Below are 27605 nucleotides of genomic sequence, written 5' to 3'. Positions count from 1 at the left end.
TTTTTTTCTGACAAAAAAACGACCATGTATACTAAGGCTTTTTTTTTCGACAAAAAAACGACCATGTATAGTAAGGCTTTTTTTTTTCTCCCCAAAAAACGACCATGTATAGTAAGGCTTTTTTTTTTCCGACAAAAAAACGACCATGTATAGTAAGGCTTTTTTTTCCGACAAAAAAACGACCATGTAAAGTAAGGCTTTTTTTTCCCGACAAAAAAACGACCATGTATAGTAAGGGTTTTTTTTTTCTCCCCAAAAAACGACCATGTATAAGGCATTTTTTTTTCCCGACAAAAAAACGACCATGTATAGTAAGGCTTTTTTTTTTCCTGACAAAAAAACGACCATGTATAGTAAGGCTTTTTTTCAGACGAAAAAACGACCATGTATAGTCAGGCTTTTTTTTTTTCCGACAAAAAAACGACCATGTATAGTAAGGCTTTTTTTTCCGACAAAAAAAACGACCATGTATAGTAAGGCTTTTTTTTCCGACAAAAAACGACCATGTATAGAAGGCTTTTTTTTTCCGACAAAAAAACGACCATGTATAGTAAGGCTTTTTTTCCGACAAAAAAACGACCATGTAAAGTAAGGCTTTTTTTTTCCCGACAAAAAAACGACCATGTATAGTAAGGCTTTTTTTTCCGACAAAAAAACGACCATGTATAGTAAGGCGTTTTTTATTTTGTCAAAAAAACGACCATGTATAGTAAGGCGTTTTAATTTTATTTAAAAAAACGACCATGTATAGTAAGGCGTTTTTTATTTGATTAAAAAAAACTACCATGTATAGTAAGGCGTTTTTTATTGTATTAAAAAAAAACCCGACCATGTATAGAAAGGCGTTTTTTTATTTAATTAAAAAAACGACCATGTATAGTAAGGCGTTTTTTATTGTATTAAAAAAACGACCATGTATAGTAAGGCGTTTTTTATTTTATTAAAAAAAAACAACCATGTAAAGTAAGGCGTTTTTTATATTATTAAAAAAACGACCATGTATAGTAAGGCGTTTTTTATTTAATTAAAAAAACGACCATGTATATAGTAAGCCGTTTTTTATTTTGTCAAAAAAAACGACCATGTATAGTAAGGCGATTTTTATTTTGTCAAAAAAATGACCATGTATAGTAAGGCGTTTTTTTCCGACAAAAAAACGACCATGTAAAGTAAGGCTTTTTTTTTCCCGACAAAAAAACGACCATGTATAGTAAGGCGTTTTTTATTTTATAAAAAAAAAACACCATGTATAGTAAGGCGTTTTTTATTTTATTAAAAAACAACAACCATGTAAAGTAAGGCGTTTTTTATATTATTAAAAAAACGACCATGTATAGTAAGGCGTTTTTATTTTATTAAAAAAAACGACCATGTATAGTAAGGCGTTTTTTATTTAATTAAAAAAATGACCATGTATAGTAAGGCGTTTTTTATTTGATTAAAAAAACGACCATGTATAGTAAGGCGTTTTTTATTGTATTAAAAAAAAACGACCATGTATAGTAAGGCGTTTTTTATTTAATTAAAAAAACGACCATGTATAGTAAGGCGTTTTTTATTTGATTAAAAAAACGACCATGTATAGTAAGGCGTTTTTTTATTGTATTAAAAAAACGACCATGTATAGTAAGGCGTTTTTTATTTTGTCAAAAACACGACCATGTATAGTAAGGCGTTTTTTATTTTGTCAAAAACACGACCATGTATAGTAAGGCGTTTTTTATTTTATTAAAAAAAACAACCATGTAAAGTAAGGAGTTTTTTATATTATTAAAAAAACGACCATGTATAGTGAGGCGTTTTTATTTAATTAAAAAAATGACCATGTATAGTAAGGCGTTTTTTATTTGATTAAAAAAACGACCATGTATAGTAAGGCATTTTTTATTTTATTAAAAAAACGACCATGTATAGTAAGCCGTTTTTTATTTAATTAAAAAAACGACCATGTATAGTAAGGCGTTTTTTATTTGATTAAAAAAACGACCATGGATAGTAAGGCGTTTTTTATTGTATTAAAAAAAAACGACCATGTATAGTAAGGCGTTTTTTATTTCATTAAAAAAACGACCATGTATAGTAAGGCGTTTTTTATTTGATTAAAAAAACGACCATGTATAGTAAGGCGTTTTTTATTTAATTAAAAAAACGACCATGTATAGTAAGGCGTTTTTTATTTTATTAAAAAAAAACAACCATGTAAAGTAAGGCGTTTTTTATATTATCAAAAAAACGACCATGTATAGTAAGGCGTTTTTTATTTAATTAAAAAAACGACCATGTATAGTAAGGCGTTTTTTATTTAATTAAAAAAATGACCATGTATAGTAAGGCGTTTTTTATTTGATTAAAAAAACGACCATGTATAGTAAGGCGTTTTTTATTGTATTAAAAAAAAACGACCATGTATAGTAAGGCGTTTTTTATTTAATTAAAAAAAAGACCATGTATAGTAAGGCGTTTTTTATTTGATTAAAAAAACGACCATGTATAGTAAGGCGTTTTTTTATTGTATTAAAAAAACGACCATGTATAGTAAGGCGTTTTTTATTTTGTCAAAAAAACGACCATGTATAGTAAGGCGTTTTTTATTTGATTAAAAAAACGACCATGTATAGTAAGGCGTTTTTTTATTGTATTAAAAAAACGACCATGTATAGTAAGGCGTTTTTTATTTTGTCAAAAAAACGACCATGTATAGTAAGGCGTTTTTTATTTTATTAAAAAAAACAACCATGTAAAGTAAGGAGTTTTTTATATTATTAAAAAAACGACCATGTATAGTGAGGCGTTTTTATTTAATTAAAAAAATGACCATGTATAGTAAGGCGTTTTTTATTTGATTAAAAAAAAACGACCATGTATAGTAATGCGTTTTTTATTTAATTAAAAAAACGACCATGTATAGTAAGGCATTTTTTATTTTATTAAAAAAACGACCATGTATAGTAAGGCGTTTTTTATTTGATTAAAAAAACGACCATGGATAGTAAGGCGTTTTTTATTGTATTAAAAAAAAACGACCATGTATAGTAAGGCGTTTTTTATTTAATTAAAAAAACGACCATGTATAGTAAGGCGTTTTTTATTTGATTAAAAAAACAACCATGTATAGTAAGGCGTTTTTTTATTGTATTAAAAAAACGACCATGTATAGTAAGGCGTTTTTTATTTTGTCAAAAACACGACCATGTATAGTAAGGCGTTTTTTATTTTATTAAAAAAAACAACCATGTAAAGTAAGGAGTTTTTTATATTATTAAAAAAACGACCATGTATAGTGAGGCGTTTTTATTTAATTAAAAAAATGACCATGTATAGTAAGGCGTTTTTTATTTGATTAAAAAAACGACCATGTATAGTAAGGCATTTTTTATTTTATTAAAAAAACGACCATGTATAGTAAGCCGTTTTTTATTTAATTAAAAAAACGACCATGTATAGTAAGGCCTTTTTTATTTGATTAAAAAAACGACCATGGATAGTAAGGCGTTTTTTATTGTATTAAAAAAAAACGACCATGTATAGTAAGGCGTTTTTTATTTCATTAAAAAAACGACCATGTATAGTAAGGCGTTTTTTATTTGATTAAAAAAACGACCATGTATAGTAAGGCGTTTTTTATTGTATTAAAAAAACGACCATGTATAGTAAGGCGTTTTTTATTTAATTAAAAAAACGACCATGTATAGTAAGGCGTTTTTTATTTTATTAAAAAAAAACAACCATGTAAAGTAAGGCGTTTTTTATATTATCAAAAAAACGACCATGTATAGTAAGGCGTTTTTTATTTAATTAAAAAAACGACCATGTATAGTAAGGCGTTTTTTATTTAATTAAAAAAATGACCATGTATAGTAAGGCGTTTTTTATTTGATTAAAAAAACGACCATGTATAGTAAGGCGTTTTTTATTGTATTAAAAAAAAACGACCATGTATAGTAAGGCGTTTTTTATTTAATTAAAAAAACGACCATGTATAGTAAGGCGTTTTTTATTTGATTAAAAAAACGACCATGTATAGTAAGGCGTTTTTTTATTGTATTAAAAAAACGACCATGTATAGTAAGGCGTTTTTTATTTTGTCAAAAAAACGACCATGTATAGTAAGGCGTTTTTTATTTGATTAAAAAAACGACCATGTATAGTAAGGCGTTTTTTTATTGTATTAAAAAAACGACCATGTATAGTAAGGCGTTTTTTATTTTGTCAAAAAAACGACCATGTATAGTAAGGCGTTTTTTATTTTATTAAAAAAAACAACCATGTAAAGTAAGGAGTTTTTTATATTATTAAAAAAACGACCATGTATAGTGAGGCGTTTTTATTTAATTAAAAAAATGACCATGTATAGTAAGGCGTTTTTTATTTGATTAAAAAAAAACGACCATGTATAGTAATGCGTTTTTTATTTAATTAAAAAAACGACCATGTATAGTAAGGCATTTTTTATTTTATTAAAAAAACGACCATGTATAGTAAGGCGTTTTTTATTTGATTAAAAAAACGACCATGGATAGTAAGGCGTTTTTTATTGTATTAAAAAAAAACGACCATGTATAGTAAGGCGTTTTTTATTTAATTAAAAAAACGACCATGTATAGTAAGGCGTTTTTTATTTGATTAAAAAAACAACCATGTATAGTAAGGCGTTTTTTATTGTATTAAAAAAAACGACCATGTATAGTAAGGCGTTTTTTATTTAATTAAAAAAACGACCATGTATAGTAAGGCGTTTTTTATTTGATTAAAAAAACGACCATGCATAGTAAGGCGTTTTTTATTGTATTAAAAAAAACAACCATGTATAGTAAGGCATTTTTTATTTTATTAAAAAAACGACCATGTATAGTAAGGCGTTTTTTATTTTGTCAAAAAAACGACCATGTATAGTAAGGCGTTTTTATTTTATTAAAAAAAAAAACACCATGTATAGTAAGGCGTTTTTTATTTTATTAAATAAACGACCATGTATAGTAAGGCGTTTTTTATTTTGTCAAAAAAACGACCATGTATAGTAAGGCGTTTTAATTTTATTAAAAAAAACGACCATGTATAGTAAGGCGTTTTTTATTTGATTAAAAAAAAACGACCATGTATAGTAAGGCGTTTTTTATTGTATTAAAAAAAAAACGACCATGTATAGAAAGGCGTTTTTATTTTATTAAAAAAAGCGACCATGTATAGTAAGGCGTTTTTTATTTTGTCAAAAAAACGACCATGAATAGTAAGGCGTTTTCTATTTTATTTAAAAAAACAACCATGTAAAGTAAGGCGTTTTTTATATTATTAAAAAAACGACCATGTGTAGTAAGCCGTTTTTATTTTATTAAAAAAAGCGACCATGTATAGTAAGGCGTTTTTTATTTTGTCAAAAAAACGACCATGTATAGTAAGGCGGTTTTTATTTTATTAAAAAAACGACCATGTATAGTGAGGCGTTTTTTATTTTATGAAAAAAACGACCATGTATAGTAAGGCGTTTTTTATTGTATTAAAAAAAAACGACCATGTATAGTAAGGCGTTTTTTATTTAATTAAAAAAACGACCATGTATAGTAAGGCGTTTTTTATTTGATTAAAAAAACGACCATGTATAGTAAGGCGTTTTTTTATTGTATTAAAAAAACGACCATGTATAGTAAGGCGTTTTTTATTTTGTCAAAAACACGACCATGTATAGTAAGGCGTTTTTTATTTTGTCAAAAACACGACCATGTATAGTAAGGCGTTTTTTATTTTATTAAAAAAAACAACCATGTAAAGTAAGGAGTTTTTTATATTATTAAAAAAACGACCATGTATAGTGAGGCGTTTTTATTTAATTAAAAAAATGACCATGTATAGTAAGGCGTTTTTTATTTGATTAAAAAAACGACCATGTATAGTAAGGCATTTTTTATTTTATTAAAAAAACGACCATGTATAGTAAGCCGTTTTTTATTTAATTAAAAAAACGACCATGTATAGTAAGGCGTTTTTTATTTGATTAAAAAAACGACCATGGATAGTAAGGCGTTTTTTATTGTATTAAAAAAAAACGACCATGTATAGTAAGGCGTTTTTTATTTCATTAAAAAAACGACCATGTATAGTAAGGCGTTTTTTATTTGATTAAAAAAACGACCATGTATAGTAAGGCGTTTTTTATTTAATTAAAAAAACGACCATGTATAGTAAGGCGTTTTTTATTTTATTAAAAAAAAACAACCATGTAAAGTAAGGCGTTTTTTATATTATCAAAAAAACGACCATGTATAGTAAGGCGTTTTTTATTTAATTAAAAAAACGACCATGTATAGTAAGGCGTTTTTTATTTAATTAAAAAAATGACCATGTATAGTAAGGCGTTTTTTATTTGATTAAAAAAACGACCATGTATAGTAAGGCGTTTTTTATTGTATTAAAAAAAAACGACCATGTATAGTAAGGCGTTTTTTATTTAATTAAAAAAACGACCATGTATAGTAAGGCGTTTTTTATTTGATTAAAAAAACGACCATGTATAGTAAGGCGTTTTTTTATTGTATTAAAAAAACGACCATGTATAGTAAGGCGTTTTTTATTTTGTCAAAAAAACGACCATGTATAGTAAGGCGTTTTTTATTTGATTAAAAAAACGACCATGTATAGTAAGGCGTTTTTTTATTGTATTAAAAAAACGACCATGTATAGTAAGGCGTTTTTTATTTTGTCAAAAAAACGACCATGTATAGTAAGGCGTTTTTTATTTTATTAAAAAAAACAACCATGTAAAGTAAGGAGTTTTTTATATTATTAAAAAAACGACCATGTATAGTGAGGCGTTTTTATTTAATTAAAAAAATGACCATGTATAGTAAGGCGTTTTTTATTTGATTAAAAAAAAACGACCATGTATAGTAATGCGTTTTTTATTTAATTAAAAAAACGACCATGTATAGTAAGGCATTTTTTATTTTATTAAAAAAACGACCATGTATAGTAAGGCGTTTTTTATTTGATTAAAAAAACGACCATGGATAGTAAGGCGTTTTTTATTGTATTAAAAAAAAACGACCATGTATAGTAAGGCGTTTTTTATTTAATTAAAAAAACGACCATGTATACTAAGGCGTTTTTTATTTGATTAAAAAAACAACCATGTATAGTAAGGCGTTTTTTTATTGTATTAAAAAAACGACCATGTATAGTAAGGCGTTTTTTATTTTGTCAAAAACACGACCATGTATAGTAAGGCGTTTTTTATTTTATTAAAAAAAACAACCATGTAAAGTAAGGAGTTTTTTATATTATTAAAAAAACGACCATGTATAGTGAGGCGTTTTTATTTAATTAAAAAAATGACCATGTATAGTAAGGCGTTTTTTATTTGATTAAAAAAACGACCATGTATAGTAAGGCATTTTTTATTTTATTAAAAAAACGACCATGTATAGTAAGCCGTTTTTTATTTAATTAAAAAAACGACCATGTATAGTAAGGCCTTTTTTATTTGATTAAAAAAACGACCATGGATAGTAAGGCGTTTTTTATTGTATTAAAAAAAAACGACCATGTATAGTAAGGCGTTTTTTATTTCATTAAAAAAACGACCATGTATAGTAAGGCGTTTTTTATTTGATTAAAAAAACGACCATGTATAGTAAGGCGTTTTTTATTGTATTAAAAAAACGACCATGTATAGTAAGGCGTTTTTTATTTAATTAAAAAAACGACCATGTATAGTAAGGCGTTTTTTATTTTATTAAAAAAAAACAACCATGTAAAGTAAGGCGTTTTTTATATTATCAAAAAAACGACCATGTATAGTAAGGCGTTTTTTATTTAATTAAAAAAACGACCATGTATAGTAAGGCGTTTTTTATTTAATTAAAAAAATGACCATGTATAGTAAGGCGTTTTTTATTTGATTAAAAAAACGACCATGTATAGTAAGGCGTTTTTTATTGTATTAAAAAAAAACGACCATGTATAGTAAGGCGTTTTTTATTTAATTAAAAAAACGACCATGTATAGTAAGGCGTTTTTTATTTGATTAAAAAAACGACCATGTATAGTAAGGCGTTTTTTTATTGTATTAAAAAAACGACCATGTATAGTAAGGCGTTTTTTATTTTGTCAAAAAAACGACCATGTATAGTAAGGCGTTTTTTATTTGATTAAAAAAACGACCATGTATAGTAAGGCGTTTTTTTATTGTATTAAAAAAACGACCATGTATAGTAAGGCGTTTTTTATTTTGTCAAAAAAACGACCATGTATAGTAAGGCGTTTTTTATTTTATTAAAAAAAACAACCATGTAAAGTAAGGAGTTTTTTATATTATTAAAAAAACGACCATGTATAGTGAGGCGTTTTTATTTAATTAAAAAAATGACCATGTATAGTAAGGCGTTTTTTATTTGATTAAAAAAAAACGACCATGTATAGTAATGCGTTTTTTATTTAATTAAAAAAACGACCATGTATAGTAAGGCATTTTTTATTTTATTAAAAAAACGACCATGTATAGTAAGGCGTTTTTTATTTGATTAAAAAAACGACCATGGATAGTAAGGCGTTTTTTATTGTATTAAAAAAAAACGACCATGTATAGTAAGGCGTTTTTTATTTAATTAAAAAAACGACCATGTATAGTAAGGCGTTTTTTATTTGATTAAAAAAACAACCATGTATAGTAAGGCGTTTTTTATTGTATTAAAAAAAACGACCATGTATAGTAAGGCGTTTTTTATTTAATTAAAAAAACGACCATGTATAGTAAGGCGTTTTTTATTTGATTAAAAAAACGACCATGCATAGTAAGGCGTTTTTTATTGTATTAAAAAAAACAACCATGTATAGTAAGGCATTTTTTATTTTATTAAAAAAACGACCATGTATAGTAAGGCGTTTTTTATTTTGTCAAAAAAACGACCATGTATAGTAAGGCGTTTTTATTTTATTAAAAAAAAAAACACCATGTATAGTAAGGCGTTTTTTATTTTATTAAATAAACGACCATGTATAGTAAGGCGTTTTTTATTTTGTCAAAAAAACGACCATGTATAGTAAGGCGTTTTAATTTTATTAAAAAAAACGACCATGTATAGTAAGGCGTTTTTTATTTGATTAAAAAAAAACGACCATGTATAGTAAGGCGTTTTTTATTGTATTAAAAAAAAAACGACCATGTATAGAAAGGCGTTTTTATTTTATTAAAAAAAGCGACCATGTATAGTAAGGCGTTTTTTATTTTGTCAAAAAAACGACCATGAATAGTAAGGCGTTTTCTATTTTATTTAAAAAAACAACCATGTAAAGTAAGGCGTTTTTTATATTATTAAAAAAACGACCATGTGTAGTAAGCCGTTTTTATTTTATTAAAAAAAGCGACCATGTATAGTAAGGCGTTTTTTATTTTGTCAAAAAAACGACCATGTATAGTAAGGCGGTTTTTATTTTATTAAAAAAACGACCATGTATAGTGAGGCGTTTTTTATTTTATGAAAAAAACGACCATGTATAGTAAGGCGTTTTTTATTGTATTAAAAAAAAACGACCATGTATAGTAAGGCGTTTTTTATTTAATTAAAAAAACGACCATGTATAGTAAGGCGTTTTTTATTTGATTAAAAAAACGACCATGTATAGTAAGGCGTTTTTTTATTGTATTAAAAAAACGACCATGTATAGTAAGGCGTTTTTTATTTTGTCAAAAAAACGACCATGTATAGTAAGGCGTTTTTTATTTGATTAAAAAAACGACCATGTATAGTAAGGCGTTTTTTTATTGTATTAAAAAAACGACCATGTATAGTAAGGCGTTTTTTATTTTGTCAAAAAAACGACCATGTAAAGTAAGGAGTTTTTTATATTATTAAAAAAACGACCATGTATAGTGAGGCGTTTTTATTTAATTAAAAAAATGACCATGTATAGTAAGGCGTTTTTTATTTGATTAAAAAAAAACGACCATGTATAGTAATGCGTTTTTTATTTAATTAAAAAAACGACCATGTATAGTAAGGCATTTTTTATTTTATTAAAAAAACGACCATGTATAGTAAGGCGTTTTTTATTTGATTAAAAAAACGACCATGGATAGTAAGGCGTTTTTTATTGTATTAAAAAAAAACGACCATGTATAGTAAGGCGTTTTTTATTTAATTAAAAAAACGACCATGTATAGTAAGGCGTTTTTTATTTGATTAAAAAAACAACCATGTATAGTAAGGCGTTTTTTATTGTATTAAAAAAAACGACCATGTATAGTAAGGCGTTTTTTATTTAATTAAAAAAACGACCATGTATAGTAAGGCGTTTTTTATTTGATTAAAAAAACGACCATGCATAGTAAGGCGTTTTTTATTGTATTAAAAAAAACAACCATGTATAGTAAGGCATTTTTTATTTTATTAAAAAAACGACCATGTATAGTAAGGCGTTTTTTATTTTGTCAAAAAAACGACCATGTATAGTAAGGCGTTTTTATTTTATTTAAAAAAAAAACACCATGTATAGTAAGGCGTTTTTTATTTTATTAAATAAACGACCATGTATAGTAAGGCGTTTTTTATTTTGTCAAAAAAACGACCATGTATAGTAAGGCGTTTTAATTTTATTAAAAAAAACGACCATGTATAGTAAGGCGTTTTTTATTTGATTAAAAAAAAACGACCATGTATAGTAAGGCGTTTTTTATTGTATTAAAAAAAAAACGACCATGTATAGAAAGGCGTTTTTATTTTATTAAAAAAAGCGACCATGTATAGTAAGGCGTTTTTTATTTTGTCAAAAAAACGACCATGAATAGTAAGGCGTTTTCTATTTTATTTAAAAAAACAACCATGTAAAGTAAGGCGTTTTTTATATTATTAAAAAAACGACCATGTATAGTAAGCCGTTTTTATTTTATTAAAAAAAGCGACCATGTATAGTAAGGCGTTTTTTATTTTGTCAAAAAAACGACCATGTATAGTAAGGCGGTTTTTATTTTATTAAAAAAACGACCATGTATAGTGAGGCGTTTTTTATTTTATGAAAAAAACGACCATGTATAGTAAGGCGTTTTTTTTATTTTATTAAAAAAAAACACGACCATGTATAGTAAGGCGTTTTTATTTTATTAAAAAAAGCGACCATGTATAGTAAGGCGTTTTTTATTTGATTAAAAAAAACGACCATGTATAGTAAGGCGTTTTTTATTGTATTAAAAAAAAACGACCATGTATAGTAAGGCGTTTTTTATTTTATTAAATAAACGACCATGTATAGTAAGGCGTTTTTTATTTTATGAAAAAAAACAAACTACCATGTATAGTAAGGCATTTTTTATTTTATGAAAAAAAACAACCATGTAAAGTAAGGCGTTTTTTATATTATTAAAAAAACGACCATGTATAGTAAGGCGTTTTTATTTTATTAAAAAAAATGACCATGTATAGTAAGGCGTTTTTTATTTGATTAAAAAAACGACCATGTATAGTAAGGCGTTTTTTATTGTATTAAAAAAAACGACCATGTATAGTAAGGCGTTTTTTATTGTATTAAAAAAACCGACCATGTATAGTAAGCCGTTTTTTATTTGATTAAAAAAACGACAATGTATAGTAAGGCATTTTTTATTTTATTAAAAAAACGACCATGTATAGTAAGGCGTTTTTTTATTTTATTAAAAAAAAACACGACCATGTATAGTAAGGCGTTTTTTATTTTATTTAAAAAAAAAAAAAACGACCATGTATAATAAGGCGTTTTTTATTTTGTCAAAAAAACGACCATGTATAGTAAGGCGTTTTTTATTTTATTAAAAAAAACGACCAGGCGTTTTTTATTTTATTTAAAAAAACCACCATGTAAAGTAAGGCGTTTTTTATTTTGTCAAAAAAAACGACCATGTATAGTAAGGCGTTTTTTATTTTATTGAAAAAAAACGACCATGTATAGTAAGCCGTTTTTTATTTTGTCAAAAAAAACGACCATGTATAGTAAGGCGTTTTTATTTTATTAAAAAAAGCGACCATGTATAGTAAGGCGTTTTTTATTTTGTCAAAAAAACGACCATGTATAGTAAGGCGTTTTTTATTTTATTAAAAAAAAAACAACCATGTAAAGTAAGGCGTTTTTTATATTATTAAAAAAACGACCATGTATAGTAAGGCGTTTTTATTTTATTAAAAAAAACGACCATGTATAGTAAGGCGTTTTTTATTTGATTAAAAAAACGACCATGTATAGTAAGGCGTTTTTTATTGTATTAAAAAAAAACGGCCATGTATAGTAAGGCGTTTTTTATTTAATTAAAAAAACGACCATGTATAGTAAGGCGTTTTCTATTTGATTAAAAAAACGACCATGTATAGGAAGGCATTTTTTATTGTATTAAAAAAATAACCATGTATAGTAAGGCATTTTTTATTTTATTAAAAAAACGACCATGTATAGTAAGGCGTTTTTTTATTTTATTAAAAAAAAACACGACCATGTATAGTAAGGCGTTTTTTATTTTATTTAAAAAAAAAAAAACGACCATGTATAGTAAGGCGTTTTTTATTTTGTCAAAAAAACGACCATGTATAGTAAGGCGTTTTTTATTTTATTAAAAAAAACGACCAGGCGTTTTTTATTTTATTTAAAAAAACGACCATGTAAAGTAAGGCGTTTTTTATTTTGTCAAAAAAAACGACCATGTATAGTAAGGCGTTTTTTATTTTATTGAAAAAAACGACCATGTATAGTAAGCCGTTTTTTATTTTGTCAAAAAAAACGACCATGTATAGTAAGGCGTTTTTATTTTATTAAAAAAAGCGACCATGTATAGTAAGGCGTTTTTTATTTTGTCAAAAAAACGACCATGTATAGTAAGGCGTTTTTTATTTTATTAAAAAAAAACAACCATGTAAAGTAAGGCGTTTTTTATATTATTAAAAAAACGACCATGTATAGTAAGGCGTTTTTATTTTATTAAAAAAAACGACCATGTATAGTAAGGCGTTTTTTATTTGATTAAAAAAACGACCATGTATAGTAAGGCGTTTTGTATTGTATTAAAAAAAAACGGCCATGTATAGTAAGGCGTTTTTTATTTAATTAAAAAAACGACCATGTATAGTAAGGCGTTTTCTATTTGATTAAAAAAACGACCATGTATAGTAAGGCGTTTTTTATTGTATTAAAAAAATAACCATGTATAGTAAGGCATTTTTTATTTTATTAAAAAAACGACCATGTATAGTAAGGCGTTTTTTTATTTTATTAAAAAAAAACACGACCATGTATAGTAAGGCGTTTTTTATTTTGTCAAAAAAACGACCATGTATAGTAAGGTGTTTTTTATTTTATTAAAAAAACGACCATGTATAGTAAGGCGTTTTTTATTTTGTCAAAAAAATGACCATGTATAGTAAGGCGTTTTTTATTTTATTAAATAAACGACCATGTATAGTAAGCCGTTTTTTATTTTGTCAAAAAAAACGACCATGTATAGTAAGGCGTTTATATTTTATTAAAAAAAGCGACCATGTATAGTAAGGCGTTTTTTATTTTGTCAAAAAAACGACCATGTATAGTAAGGCGTTTTTTATTTTGTCAAAAAAACGACCATGTATAGTAAGGCCTTTTTATTTAATTAAAAAAACGACCATGTATTGTAAGGCGTTTTTTTATTGTATTAAAAAAACGACCATGTATAGTAAGGCGTTTTTTATTTTATTTAAAAAAAAACGACCATGTATAGTAAGGCGTTTTTTATTTTCTGAAAAAAAAAACGACCATGTATAGTAAGGCGTTTTTTATTTTGTCAAAAAAATGACCATGTATAGTAAGGCGTTTTTTATTTTATTAAATAAACGACCATGTATAGTAAGGCGTTTTTTATTTTATGAAAAAAAAAACAACTACCATGTATAGTAAGGTGTTTTTTATTTTATTAAAAAAACGACCATGTATAGTAAGGCGTTTTTTATTTTGTCAAAAAAATGACCATGTATAGTAAGGCGTTTTTTATTTTATTAAATAAACGACCATGTATAGTAAGGCATTTTTTATTTTATGAAAAAAAACACGACCATGTATAGTAAGGCGTTTTTTATTTTATTTAAAAAAAAAAAAACGACCATGTATAATAAGGCGTTTTTTATTTTGTCAAAAAAACGACCATGTATAGTAAGGCGTTTTTTATTTTATTAAAAAAAACGACCAGGCGTTTTTTATTTTATTTAAAAAAACCACCATGTAAAGTAAGGCGTTTTTTATTTTGTCAAAAAAAACGACCATGTATAGTAAGGCGTTTTTTATTTTATTGAAAAAAAACGACCATGTATAGTAAGCCGTTTTTTATTTTGTCAAAAAAAACGACCATGTATAGTAAGGCGTTTTTATTTTATTAAAAAAAGCGACCATGTATAGTAAGGCGTTTTTTATTTTGTCAAAAAAACGACCATGTATAGTAAGGCGTTTTTTATTTTATTAAAAAAAAAACAACCATGTAAAGTAAGGCGTTTTTTATATTATTAAAAAAACGACCATGTATAGTAAGGCGTTTTTATTTTATTAAAAAAAACGACCATGTATAGTAAGGCGTTTTTTATTTGATTAAAAAAACGACCATGTATAGTAAGGCGTTTTTTATTGTATTAAAAAAAAACGGCCATGTATAGTAAGGCGTTTTTTATTTAATTAAAAAAACGACCATGTATAGTAAGGCGTTTTCTATTTGATTAAAAAAACGACCATGTATAGTAAGGCATTTTTTATTGTATTAAAAAAATAACCATGTATAGTAAGGCATTTTTTATTTTATTAAAAAAACGACCATGTATAGTAAGGCGTTTTTTTATTTTATTAAAAAAAAACACGACCATGTATAGTAAGGCGTTTTTTATTTTATTTAAAAAAAAAAAAACGACCATGTATAGTAAGGCGTTTTTTATTTTATTAAAAAAAAAACAACCATGTAAAGTAAGGCGTTTTTTATATTATCAAAAAAACGACCATGTATAGTAAGGCGTTTTTTATTTAATTAAAAAAACGACCATGTATAGTAAGGCGTTTTTTATTTAATTAAAAAAATGACCATGTATAGTAAGGCGTTTTTTATTTGATTAAAAAAACGACCATGTATAGTAAGGCGTTTTTTATTGTATTAAAAAAAAACGACCATGTATAGTAAGGCGTTTTTTATTTAATTAAAAAAAACGACCATGTATAGTAAGGCGTTTTTTATTTGATTAAAAAAACGACCATGTATAGTAAGGCGTTTTTTTATTGTATTAAAAAAACGACCATGTATAGTAAGGCGTTTTTTATTTTGTCAAAAAAACGACCATGTATAGTAAGGCGTTTTTTATTTGATTAAAAAAACGACCATGTATAGTAAGGCGTTTTTTTATTGTATTAAAAAAACGACCATGTATAGTAAGGCGTTTTTTATTTTGTCAAAAAAACGACCATGTATAGTAAGGCGTTTTTTATTTTATTAAAAAAAACAACCATGTAAAGTAAGGAGTTTTTTATATATATATAAAAAAACGACCATGTATAGTGAGGCGTTTTTATTTAATTAAAAAAATGACCATGTATAGTAAGGCGTTTTTTATTTGATTAAAAAAAAACGACCATGTATAGTAATGCGTTTTTTATTTAATTAAAAAAACGACCATGTATAGTAAGGCATTTTTTATTTTATTAAAAAAACGACCATGTATAGTAAGGCGTTTTTTATTTGATTAAAAAAACGACCATGCATAGTAAGGCGTTTTTTATTGTATTAAAAAAAACGACCATGTATAGTAAGGCGTTTTTTATTTAATTAAAAAAACGACCATGTATAGTAAGGCGTTTTTTATTTGATTAAAAAAACGACCATGCATAGTAAGGCGTTTTTTATTGTATTAAAAAAAACAACCATGTATAGTAAGGCATTTTTTATTTTATTAAAAAAACGACCATGTATAGTAAGGCGTTTTTTATTTTGTCAAAAAAACGACCATGTATAGTAAGGCGTTTTTATTTTATTAAAAAAAAAAACACCATGTATAGTAAGGCGTTTTTTATTTTATGAAAAAAAACAAACTACCATGTATAGTAAGGCATTTTTTATTTTATGAAAAAAAACAACCATGTAAAGTAAGGCGTTTTTTATATTATTAAAAAAACGACCATGTATAGTAAGGCGTTTTTTATTTAATTAAAAAAATGACCATGTATAGTAAGGCGTTTTTTATTTGATTAAAAAAACGACCATGTATAGTAAGGCGTTTTTTATTGTATTAAAAAAAAACGACCATGTATAGTAAGGCGTTTTTTATTTAATTAAAAAAAACGACCATGTATAGTAAGGCGTTTTTTATTTGATTAAAAAAACGACCATGTATAGTAAGGCGTTTTTTTATTGTATTAAAAAAACGACCATGTATAGTAAGGCGTTTTTTATTTTGTCAAAAAAACGACCATGTATAGTAAGGCGTTTTTTATTTGATTAAAAAAACGACCATGTATAGTAAGGCGTTTTTTTATTGTATTAAAAAAACGACCATGTATAGTAAGGCGTTTTTTATTTTGTCAAAAAAACGACCATGTATAGTAAGGCGTTTTTTATTTTATTAAAAAAAACAACCATGTAAAGTAAGGAGTTTTTTATATATATATAAAAAAACGACCATGTATAGTGAGGCGTTTTTATTTAATTAAAAAAATGACCATGTATAGTAAGGCGTTTTTTATTTGATTAAAAAAAAACGACCATGTATAGTAATGCGTTTTTTATTTAATTAAAAAAACGACCATGTATAGTAAGGCATTTTTTATTTTATTAAAAAAACGACCATGTATAGTAAGGCGTTTTTTATTTGATTAAAAAAACGACCATGCATAGTAAGGCGTTTTTTATTGTATTAAAAAAAACGACCATGTATAGTAAGGCGTTTTTTATTTAATTAAAAAAACGACCATGTATAGTAAGGCGTTTTTTATTTGATTAAAAAAACGACCATGCATAGTAAGGCGTTTTTTATTGTATTAAAAAAAACAACCATGTATAGTAAGGCATTTTTTATTTTATTAAAAAAACGACCATGTATAGTAAGGCGTTTTTTATTTTGTCAAAAAAACGACCATGTATAGTAAGGCGTTTTTATTTTATTAAAAAAAAAAACACCATGTATAGTAAGGCGTTTTTTATTTTATTAAATAAACGACCATGTATAGTAAGGCGTTTTTTATTTTGTCAAAAAAACGACCATGTATAGTAAGGCGTTTTAATTTTATTAAAAAAAACGACCATGTATAGTAAGGCGTTTTTTATTTGATTAAAAAAAAACGACCATGTATAGTAAGGCGTTTTTTATTGTATTAAAAAAAAAACGACCATGTATAGAAAGGCGTTTTTATTTTATTAAAAAAAGCGACCATGTATAGTAAGGCGTTTTTTATTTTGTCAAAAAAACGACCATGAATAGTAAGGCGTTTTCTATTTTATTTAAAAAAACAACCATGTAAAGTAAGGCGTTTTTTATATTATTAAAAAAACGACCATGTATAGTAAGCCGTTTTTATTTTATTAAAAAAAGCGACCATGTATAGTAAGGCGTTTTTTATTTTGTCAAAAAAACGACCATGTATAGTAAGGCGGTTTTTATTTTATTAAAAAAATGACCATGTATAGTGAGGCGTTTTTTATTTTATGAAAAAAACGACCATGTATAGTAAGGCGTTTTTTATTTGATTAAAAAAAATGACCATGTATAGTAAGGCGTTTTTTATTGTATTAAAAAAAAACGACCATGTATAGTAAGGCGTTTTTTATTTAATTAAAAAAACGACCATGTATAGTAAGGCGTTTTTTATTTGATTAAAAAAACGACCATGTATAGTAAGGCGTTTTTTATTGTATTAAAAAAACAACCATGTATAGTAAGGCATTTTTTATTTTATTAAAAAAACGACCATGTATAGTAAGGCGTTTTTTATTTTGTCAAAAAAATGACCATGTATAGTAAGGCGTTTTTTATTTTATTAAATAAACGACCATGTATAGTAAGGCGTTTTTTATTTTATGAAAAAAAACAAACTACCATGTATAGTAAGGCATTTTTTATTTTATGAAAAAAAACAACCATGTAAAGTAAGGCGTTTTTTATATTATTAAAAAAACGACCATGTATAGTAAGGCGTTTTTATTTTATTAAAAAAAACGACCATGTATAGTAAGGCGTTTTTTATTTGATTAAAAAAACGACCATGTATAGTAAGGCGTTTTTTATTGTATTAAAAAAAAACGACCATGTATAGTAAGGCGTTTTTTATTGTATTAAAAAAACCGACCATGTATAGTAAGCCGTTTTTTATTTGATTAAAAAAACGACAATGTATAGTAAGGCATTTTTTATTTTATTAAAAAAACGACCATGTATAGTAAGGCGTTTTTTTATTTTATTAAAAAAAAACACGACCATGTATAGTAAGGCGTTTTTTATTTTATTAAAAAAAAAAAACGACCATGTATAATAAGGCGTTTTTTATTTTGTCAAAAAAACGACCATGTATAGTAAGGCGTTTTTTATTTTATTAAAAAAAACGACCAGGCGTTTTTTATTTTATTTAAAAAAACCACCATGTAAAGTAAGGCGTTTTTTATTTTGTCAAAAAAAACGACCATGTATAGTAAGGCGTTTTTTATTTTATTGAAAAAAAACGACCATGTATAGTAAGCCGTTTTTTATTTTGTCAAAAAAAACGACCATGTATAGTAAGGCGTTTTTATTTTATTAAAAAAAGCGACCATGTATAGTAAGGCGTTTTTTATTTTGTCAAAAAAACGACCATGTATAGTAAGGCGTTTTTTATTTTATTAAAAAAAAAACAACCATGTAAAGTAAGGCGTTTTTTATTTTGTCAAAAAAATGACCATGTATAGTAAGGCGTTTTTTATTTTATTAAATAAACGACCATGTATAGTAAGGCGTTTTTTATTTTATGAAAAAAAACAAACTACCATGTATAGTAAGGCATTTTTTATTTTATGAAAAAAAACAACCATGTAAAGTAAGGCGTTTTTTATATTATTAAAAAAACGACCATGTATAGTAAGGCGTTTTTATTTTATTAAAAAAAACGACCATGTATAGTAAGGCGTTTTTTATTTGATTAAAAAAACGACCATGTATAGTAAGGCGTTTTTTATTGTATTAAAAAAAAACGACCATGTATAGTAAGGCGTTTTTTATTGTATTAAAAAAACCGACCATGTATAGTAAGCCGTTTTTTATTTGATTAAAAAAACGACAATGTATAGTAAGGCATTTTTTATTTTATTAAAAAAACGACCATGTATAGTAAGGCGTTTTTTTATTTTATTAAAAAAAAACACGACCATGTATAGTAAGGCGTTTTTTATTTTATTAAAAAAAAAAAACGACCATGTATAATAAGGCGTTTTTTATTTTGTCAAAAAAACGACCATGTATAGTAAGGCGTTTTTTATTTTATTAAAAAAAACGACCAGGCGTTTTTTATTTTATTTAAAAAAACCACCATGTAAAGTAAGGCGTTTTTTATTTTGTCAAAAAAAACGACCATGTATAGTAAGGCGTTTTTTATTTTATTGAAAAAAAACGACCATGTATAGTAAGCCGTTTTTTATTTTGTCAAAAAAAACGACCATGTATAGTAAGGCGTTTTTATTTTATTAAAAAAAGCGACCATGTATAGTAAGGCGTTTTTTATTTTGTCAAAAAAACGACCATGTATAGTAAGGCGTTTTTTATTTTATTAAAAAAAAAACAACCATGTAAAGTAAGGCGTTTTTTATATTATTAAAAAAACGACCATGTATAGTAAGGCGTTTTTATTTTATTAAAAAAAACGACCATGTATAGTAAGGCGTTTTTTATTTGATTAAAAAAACGACCATGTATAGTAAGGCGTTTTTTATTGTATTAAAAAAAAACGACCATGTATAGTAAGGCGTTTTTTATTTAATTAAAAAAACGACCATGTATAGTAAGGCGTTTTTTATTTGATTAAAAAAACGACCATGTATAGTAAGGCGTTTTTTATTGTATTAAAAAAACAACCATGTATAGTAAGGCATTTTTTATTTTATTAAAAAAACGACCATGTATAGTAAGGCGTTTTTTATTTTGTCAAAAAAATGACCATGTATAGTAAGGCGTTTTTTATTTTATTAAATAAACGACCATGTATAGTAAGGCGTTTTTTATTTTATGAAAAAAAACAAACTACCATGTATAGTAAGGCATTTTTTATTTTATGAAAAAAAACAACCATGTAAAGTAAGGCGTTTTTTATATTATTAAAAAAACGACCATGTATAGTAAGGCGTTTTTATTTTATTAAAAAAAACGACCATGTATAGTAAGGCGTTTTTTATTTGATTAAAAAAACGACCATGTATAGTAAGGCGTTTTTTATTGTATTAAAAAAAAACGACCATGTATAGTAAGGCGTTTTTCATTGTATTAAAAAAACCGACCATGTATAGTAAGCCGTTTTTTATTTGATTAAAAAAACGACAATGTATAGTAAGGCATTTTTTATTTTATTAAAAAAACGACCATGTATAGTAAGGCGTTTTTTTATTTTATTAAAAAAAAACACGACCATGTATAGTAAGGCGTTTTTTATTTTATTTAAAAAAAAAAAACGACCATGTATAATAAGGCGTTTTTTATTTTGGCAAAAAAACGACCATGTATAGTAAGGCGTTTTTTATTTTATTAAAAAAAACGACCAGGCGTTTTTTATTTTATTTAAAAAAACCACCATGTAAAGTAAGGCGTTTTTTATTTTGTCAAAAAAAACGACCATGTATAGTAAGGCGTTTTTTATTTTATTGAAAAAAAGCGACCATGTATAGTAAGGCGTTTTTTATTTTGTCAAAAAAAACGACCATGTATAGTAAGGCGTTTTTTATTTTATTAAAAAAAAAACAACCATGTAAAGTAAGGCGTTTTTTATATTATTAAAAAAACGACCATGTATAGTAAGGCGTTTTTATTTTATTAAAAAAAACGACCATGTATAGTAAGGCGTTTTTTATTTGATTAAAAAAACGACCATGTATAGTAAGGCGTTTTTTATTGTATTAAAAAAAAACGGCCATGTATAGTAAGGCGTTTTTTATTTAATTAAAAAAACGACCATGTATAGTAAGGCGTTTTCTATTTGATTAAAAAAACGACCATGTATAGTAAGGCATTTTTTATTGTATTAAAAAAATAACCATGTATAGTAAGGCATTTTTTATTTTATTAAAAAAACGACCATGTATAGTAAGGCGTTTTTTTATTTTATTAAAAAAAAACACGACCATGTATAGTAAGGCGTTTTTTATTTTATTTAAAAAAAAAAAAACGACCATGTATATTAAGGCGTTTTTTATTTTGTCAAAAAAACGACCATGTATAGTAAGGCGTTTTTTATTTTATTAAAAAAAACGACCAGGCGTTTTTTATTTTATTGAAAAAAACGACCATGTAAAGTAAGCCGTTTTTTATTTTGTCAAAAAAAACGACCATGTATAGTAAGGCGTTTTTATTTTATTAAAAAAAGCGACCATGTATAGTAAGGCGTTTTTTATTTTGTCAAAAAAACGACCATGTATAGTAAGGCGTTTTTTATTTTATTAAAAAAAAACAACCATGTAAAGTAAGGCGTTTTTTATATTATTAAAAAAACGACCATGTATAGTAAGGCGTTTTTATTTTATTAAAAAAAAACGACCATGTATAGTAAGGCGTTTTTTATTTGATTAAAAAAACGACCATGTATAGTAAGGCGTTTTGTATTGTATTAAAAAAAAACGGCCATGTATAGTAAGGCGTTTTTTATTTAATTAAAAAAACGACCATGTATAGTAAGGCGTTTTCTATTTGATTAAAAAAACGACCATGTATAGTAAGGCGTTTTTTATTGTATTAAAAAAATAACCATGTATAGTAAGGCATTTTTTATTTTATTAAAAAAACGACCATGTATAGTAAGGCGTTTTTTTATTTTATTAAAAAAAAACACGACCATGTATAGTAAGGCGTTTTTTATTTTATTAAAAAAACGACCATGTATAGTAAGGCGTTTTTTATTTTGTCAAAAAAATGACCATGTATAGTAAGGCGTTTTTTATTTTATTAAATAAACGACCATGTATAGTAAGCCGTTTTTTATTTTGTCAAAAAAAACGACCATGTATAGTAAGGCGTTTTTATTTTATTAAAAAAAGCGACCATGTATAGTAAGGCGTTTTTTATTTTGTCAAAAAAACGACCATGTATAGTAAGGCGTTTTTTATTTTGTCAAAAAAACGACCATGTATAGTAAGGCCTTTTTATTTAATTAAAAAAACGACCATGTATTGTAAGGTGTTTTTTTATTGTATTAAAAAAACGACCATGTATAGTAAGGCGTTTTTTATTTTATTTAAAAAAAAACGACCATGTATAGTAAGGCGTTTTTTATTTTCTGAAAAAAAAAACGACCATGTATAGTAAGGCGTTTTTTATTTTGTCAAAAAAATGACCATGTATAGTAAGGCGTTTTTTATTTTATTAAATAAACGACCATGTATAGTAAGGCGTTTTTTATTTTATGAAAAAAAAAAAAACTACCATGTATAGTAAGGTGTTTTTTATTTTATTAAAAAAACGACCATGTATAGTAAGGCGTTTTTTATTTTGTCAAAAAAATGACCATGTATAGTAAGGCGTTTTTTATTTTATTAAATAAACGACCATGTATAGTAAGGCATTTTTTATTTTATGAAAAAAAACACGACCATGTATAGTAAGGCGTTTTTTATTTTATTTAAAAAAAAAAAACGACCATGTATAATAAGGCGTTTTTTATTTTGTCAAAAAAACGACCATGTATAGTAAGGCGTTTTTTATTTTATTAAAAAAAACGACCAGGCGTTTTTTATTTTATTTAAAAAAACCACCATGTAAAGTAAGGCGTTTTTTATTTTGTCAAAAAAAACGACCATGTATAGTAAGGCGTTTTTTATTTTATTGAAAAAAAACGACCATGTATAGTAAGCCGTTTTTTATTTTGTCAAAAAAAACGACCATGTATAGTAAGGCGTTTTTATTTTATTAAAAAAAGCGACCATGTATAGTAAGGCGTTTTTTATTTTGTCAAAAAAACGACCATGTATAGTAAGGCGTTTTTTATTTTATTAAAAAAAAACCAACCATGTAAAGTAAGGCGTTTTTTATATTATTAAAAAAACGACCATGTATAGTAAGGCGTTTTTATTTTATTAAAAAAAACGACCATGTATAGTAAGGCGTTTTTTATTTGATTAAAAAAACGACCATGTATAGTAATGCGTTTTTTATTGTATTAAAAAAAAACGGCCATGTATAGTAAGGCGTTTTTTATTTAATTAAAAAAACGACCATGTATAGTAAGGCGTTTTCTATTTGATTAAAAAAACGACCATGTATAGTAAGGCATTTTTTATTGTATTAAAAAAATAACCATGTATAGTAAGGCATTTTTTATTTTATTAAAAAAACGACCATGTATAGTAAGGCGTTTTTTTATTTTATTAAAAAAAAACACGACCATGTATAGTAAGGCGTTTTTTATTTTATTTAAAAAAAAAAAAAACGACCATGTATAGTAAGGCGTTTTTTATTTTGTCAAAAAAACGACCATGTATAGTAAGGCGTTTTTTATTTTATTAAAAAAAACGACCAGGCGTTTTTTATTTTATTTAAAAAAACGACCATGTAAAGTAAGGCGTTTTTTATTTTGTCAAAAAAAACGACCATGTATAGTAAGGCGTTTTTTATTTTGTCAAAAAAACGACCATGTATAGTAAGGCGTTTTTTATTTTATTAAAAAAAACGACCAGGCGTTTTTTATTTTATTTAAAAAAACGACCATGTAAAGTAAGGCGTTTTTTATTTTGTCAAAAAAAACGACCATGTATAGTAAGGCGTTTTTTATTTTATTGAAAAAAACGACCATGTATAGTAAGCCGTTTTTTATTTTGTCAAAAAAAACGACCATGTATAGTAAGGCGTTTTTATTTTATTAAAAAAAGCGACCATGTATAGTAAGGCGTTTTTTATTTTGTCAAAAAAACGACCATGTATAGTAAGGCGTTTTTTATTTTATTAAAAAAAAACAACCATGTAAAGTAAGGCGTTTTTTATATTATTAAAAAAACGACCATGTATAGTAAGGCGTTTTTATTTTATTAAAAAAAACGACCATGTATAGTAAGGCGTTTTTTATTTGATTAAAAAAACGACCATGTATAGTAAGGCGTTTTGTATTGTATTAAAAAAAAACGGCCATGTATAGTAAGGCGTTTTTTATTTAATTAAAAAAAAACACGACCATGTATAGTAAGGCGTTTTTTATTTTGTCAAAAAAACGACCATGTATAGTAAGGTGTTTTTTATTTTATTAAAAAAACGACCATGTATAGTAAGGCGTTTTTTATTTTGTCAAAAAAATGACCATGTATAGTAAGGCGTTTTTTATTTTATTAAATAAACGACCATGTATAGTAAGCCGTTTTTTATTTTGTCAAAAAAAACGACCATGTATAGTAAGGCGTTTTTATTTTATTAAAAAAAGCGACCATGTATAGTAAGGCGTTTTTTATTTTGTCAAAAAAACGACCATGTATAGTAAGGCGTTTTTTATTTTGTCAAAAAAACGACCATGTATAGTAAGGCCTTTTTATTTAATTAAAAAAACGACCATGTATTGTAAGGCGTTTTTTTATTGTATTAAAAAAACGACCATGTATAGTAAGGCGTTTTTTATTTTATTTAAAAAAAAACGACCATGTATAGTAAGGCGTTTTTTATTTTCTGAAAAAAAAAACGACCATGTATAGTAAGGCGTTTTTTATTTTGTCAAAAAAATGACCATGTATAGTAAGGCGTTTTTTATTTTATTAAATAAACGACCATGTATAGTAAGGCGTTTTTTATTTTATGAAAAAAAAAAAAACTACCATGTATAGTAAGGTGTTTTTTATTTTATTAAAAAAACGACCATGTATAGTAAGGCGTTTTTTATTTTGTCAAAAAAATGACCATGTATAGTAAGGCGTTTTTTATTTTATTAAATAAACGACCATGTATAGTAAGGCATTTTTTATTTTATGAAAAAAAACACGACCATGTATAGTAAGGCGTTTTTTATTTTATTTAAAAAAAAAAAACGACCATGTATAATAAGGCGTTTTTTATTTTGTCAAAAAAACGACCATGTATAGTAAGGCGTTTTTTATTTTATTAAAAAAAACGACCAGGCGTTTTTTATTTTATTTAAAAAAACCACCATGTAAAGTAAGGCGTTTTTTATTTTGTCAAAAAAAACGACCATGTATAGTAAGGCGTTTTTTATTTTATTGAAAAAAAACGACCATGTATAGTAAGCCGTTTTTTATTTTGTCAAAAAAAACGACCATGTATAGTAAGGCGTTTTTATTTTATTAAAAAAAGCGACCATGTATAGTAAGGCGTTTTTTATTTTGTCAAAAAAACGACCATGTATAGTAAGGCGTTTTTTATTTTATTAAAAAAAAAACAACCATGTAAAGTAAGGCGTTTTTTATATTATTAAAAAAACGACCATGTATAGTAAGGCGTTTTTATTTTATTAAAAAAAACGACCATGTATAGTAAGGCGTTTTTTATTTGATTAAAAAAACGACCATGTATAGTAAGGCGTTTTTTATTGTATTAAAAAAAAACGGCCATGTATAGTAAGGCGTTTTTTATTTAATTAAAAAAACGACCATGTATAGTAAGGCGTTTTCTATTTGATTAAAAAAACGACCATGTATAGTAAGGCATTTTTTATTGTATTAAAAAAATAACCATGTATAGTAAGGCATTTTTTATTTTATTAAAAAAACGACCATGTATAGTAAGGCGTTTTTTTATTTTATTAAAAAAAAACACGACCATGTATAGTAAGGCGTTTTTTATTTTATTAAAAAAAAAAAAAACGACCATGTATAGTAAGGCGTTTTTTATTTTGTCAAAAAAACGACCATGTATAGTAAGGCGTTTTTTATTTTATTAAAAAAAACGACCAGGCGTTTTTTATTTTATTTAAAAAAACGACCATGTAAAGTAAGGCGTTTTTTATTTTGTCAAAAAAAACGACCATGTATAGTAAGGCGTTTTTTATTTTATTGAAAAAAACGACCATGTATAGTAAGCCGTTTTTTATTTTGTCAAAAAAAACGACCATGTATAGTAAGGCGTTTTTATTTTATTAAAAAAAGCGACCATGTATAGTAAGGCGTTTTTTATTTTGTCAAAAAAACGACCATGTATAGTAAGGCGTTTTTTATTTTGTCAAAAAAACGACCATGTATAGTAAGGCGTTTTTATTTTATTAAAAAAAGCGACCATGTATAGTAAGGCGTTTTTTATTTTGTCAAAAAAACGACCATGTATAATAAGGCGTTTTTTATTTTGTCAAAAAAACGACCATGTATAGTAAGGCGTTTTTTATTTTATTAAAAAAAAACAACCATGTAAAGTAAGGCGTTTTTTATATTATTAAAAAAACGACCATGTATAGTAAGGCGTTTTTATTTTATTAAAAAAAACGACCATGTATAGTAAGGCGTTTTTTATTTGATTAAAAAAACGACCATGTATAGTAAGGCGTTTTGTATTGTATTAAAAAAAAACGGCCATGTATAGTAAGGCGTTTTTTATTTAATTAAAAAAACGACCATGTATAGTAAGGCATTTTTTATTTTATTAAAAAAACGACCATGTATAGTAAGGCGTTTTTTTATTTTATTAAAAAAAAACACGACCATGTATAGTAAGGCGTTTTTTATTTTGTCAAAAAAACGACCATGTATAGTAAGGTGTTTTTTATTTTATTAAAAAAACGACCATGTATAGTAAGGCGTTTTTTATTTTGTCAAAAAAATGACCATGTATAGTAAGGCGTTTTTTATTTTATTAAATAAACGACCATGTATAGTAAGCCGTTTTTTATTTTGTCAAAAAAAACGACCATGTATAGTAAGGCGTTTTTATTTTATTAAAAAAAGCGACCATGTATAGTAAGGCGTTTTTTATTTTGTCAAAAAAACGACCATGTATAGTAAGGCGTTTTTTATTTTGTCAAAAAAACGACCATGTATAGTAAGGCCTTTTTATTTAATTAAATAAACGACCATGTATTGTAAGGCGTTTTTTTATTGTATTAAAAAACCGACCATGTACAGTAAGGCGTTTTTTATTTTATTTAAAAAAAAACGACCATGTATAGTAAGGCGTTTTTTATTTTCTGAAAAAAAAAACGACCATGTATAGTAAGGCGTTTTTTATTTTGTCAAAAAAATGACCATGTATAGTAAGGCGTTTTTTATTTTATTAAATAAACGACCATGTATAGTAAGGCGTTTTTTATTTTATGAAAAAAAAAAAAACTACCATGTATAGTAAGGCGTTTTTTATTTTGTCAAAAAAATGACCATGTATAGTAAGGCGTTTTTTATTTTATTAAATAAACGACCATGTATAGTAAGGCATTTTTTATTTTATGAAAAAAAAACTACCATGTATAGTAAGGCGTTTTTTATTTTGTCAAAAAAACGACCATGTATAGTAAGGCCTTTTTATTTA

This window comes from Festucalex cinctus, unplaced genomic scaffold, assembly GCF_051991245.1.
Source record: "Festucalex cinctus isolate MCC-2025b unplaced genomic scaffold, RoL_Fcin_1.0 HiC_scaffold_176, whole genome shotgun sequence".
Taxonomy (NCBI): domain Eukaryota; kingdom Metazoa; phylum Chordata; class Actinopteri; order Syngnathiformes; family Syngnathidae; genus Festucalex; species Festucalex cinctus.
Note: the sequence above shows the minus strand (reverse complement) of the source record.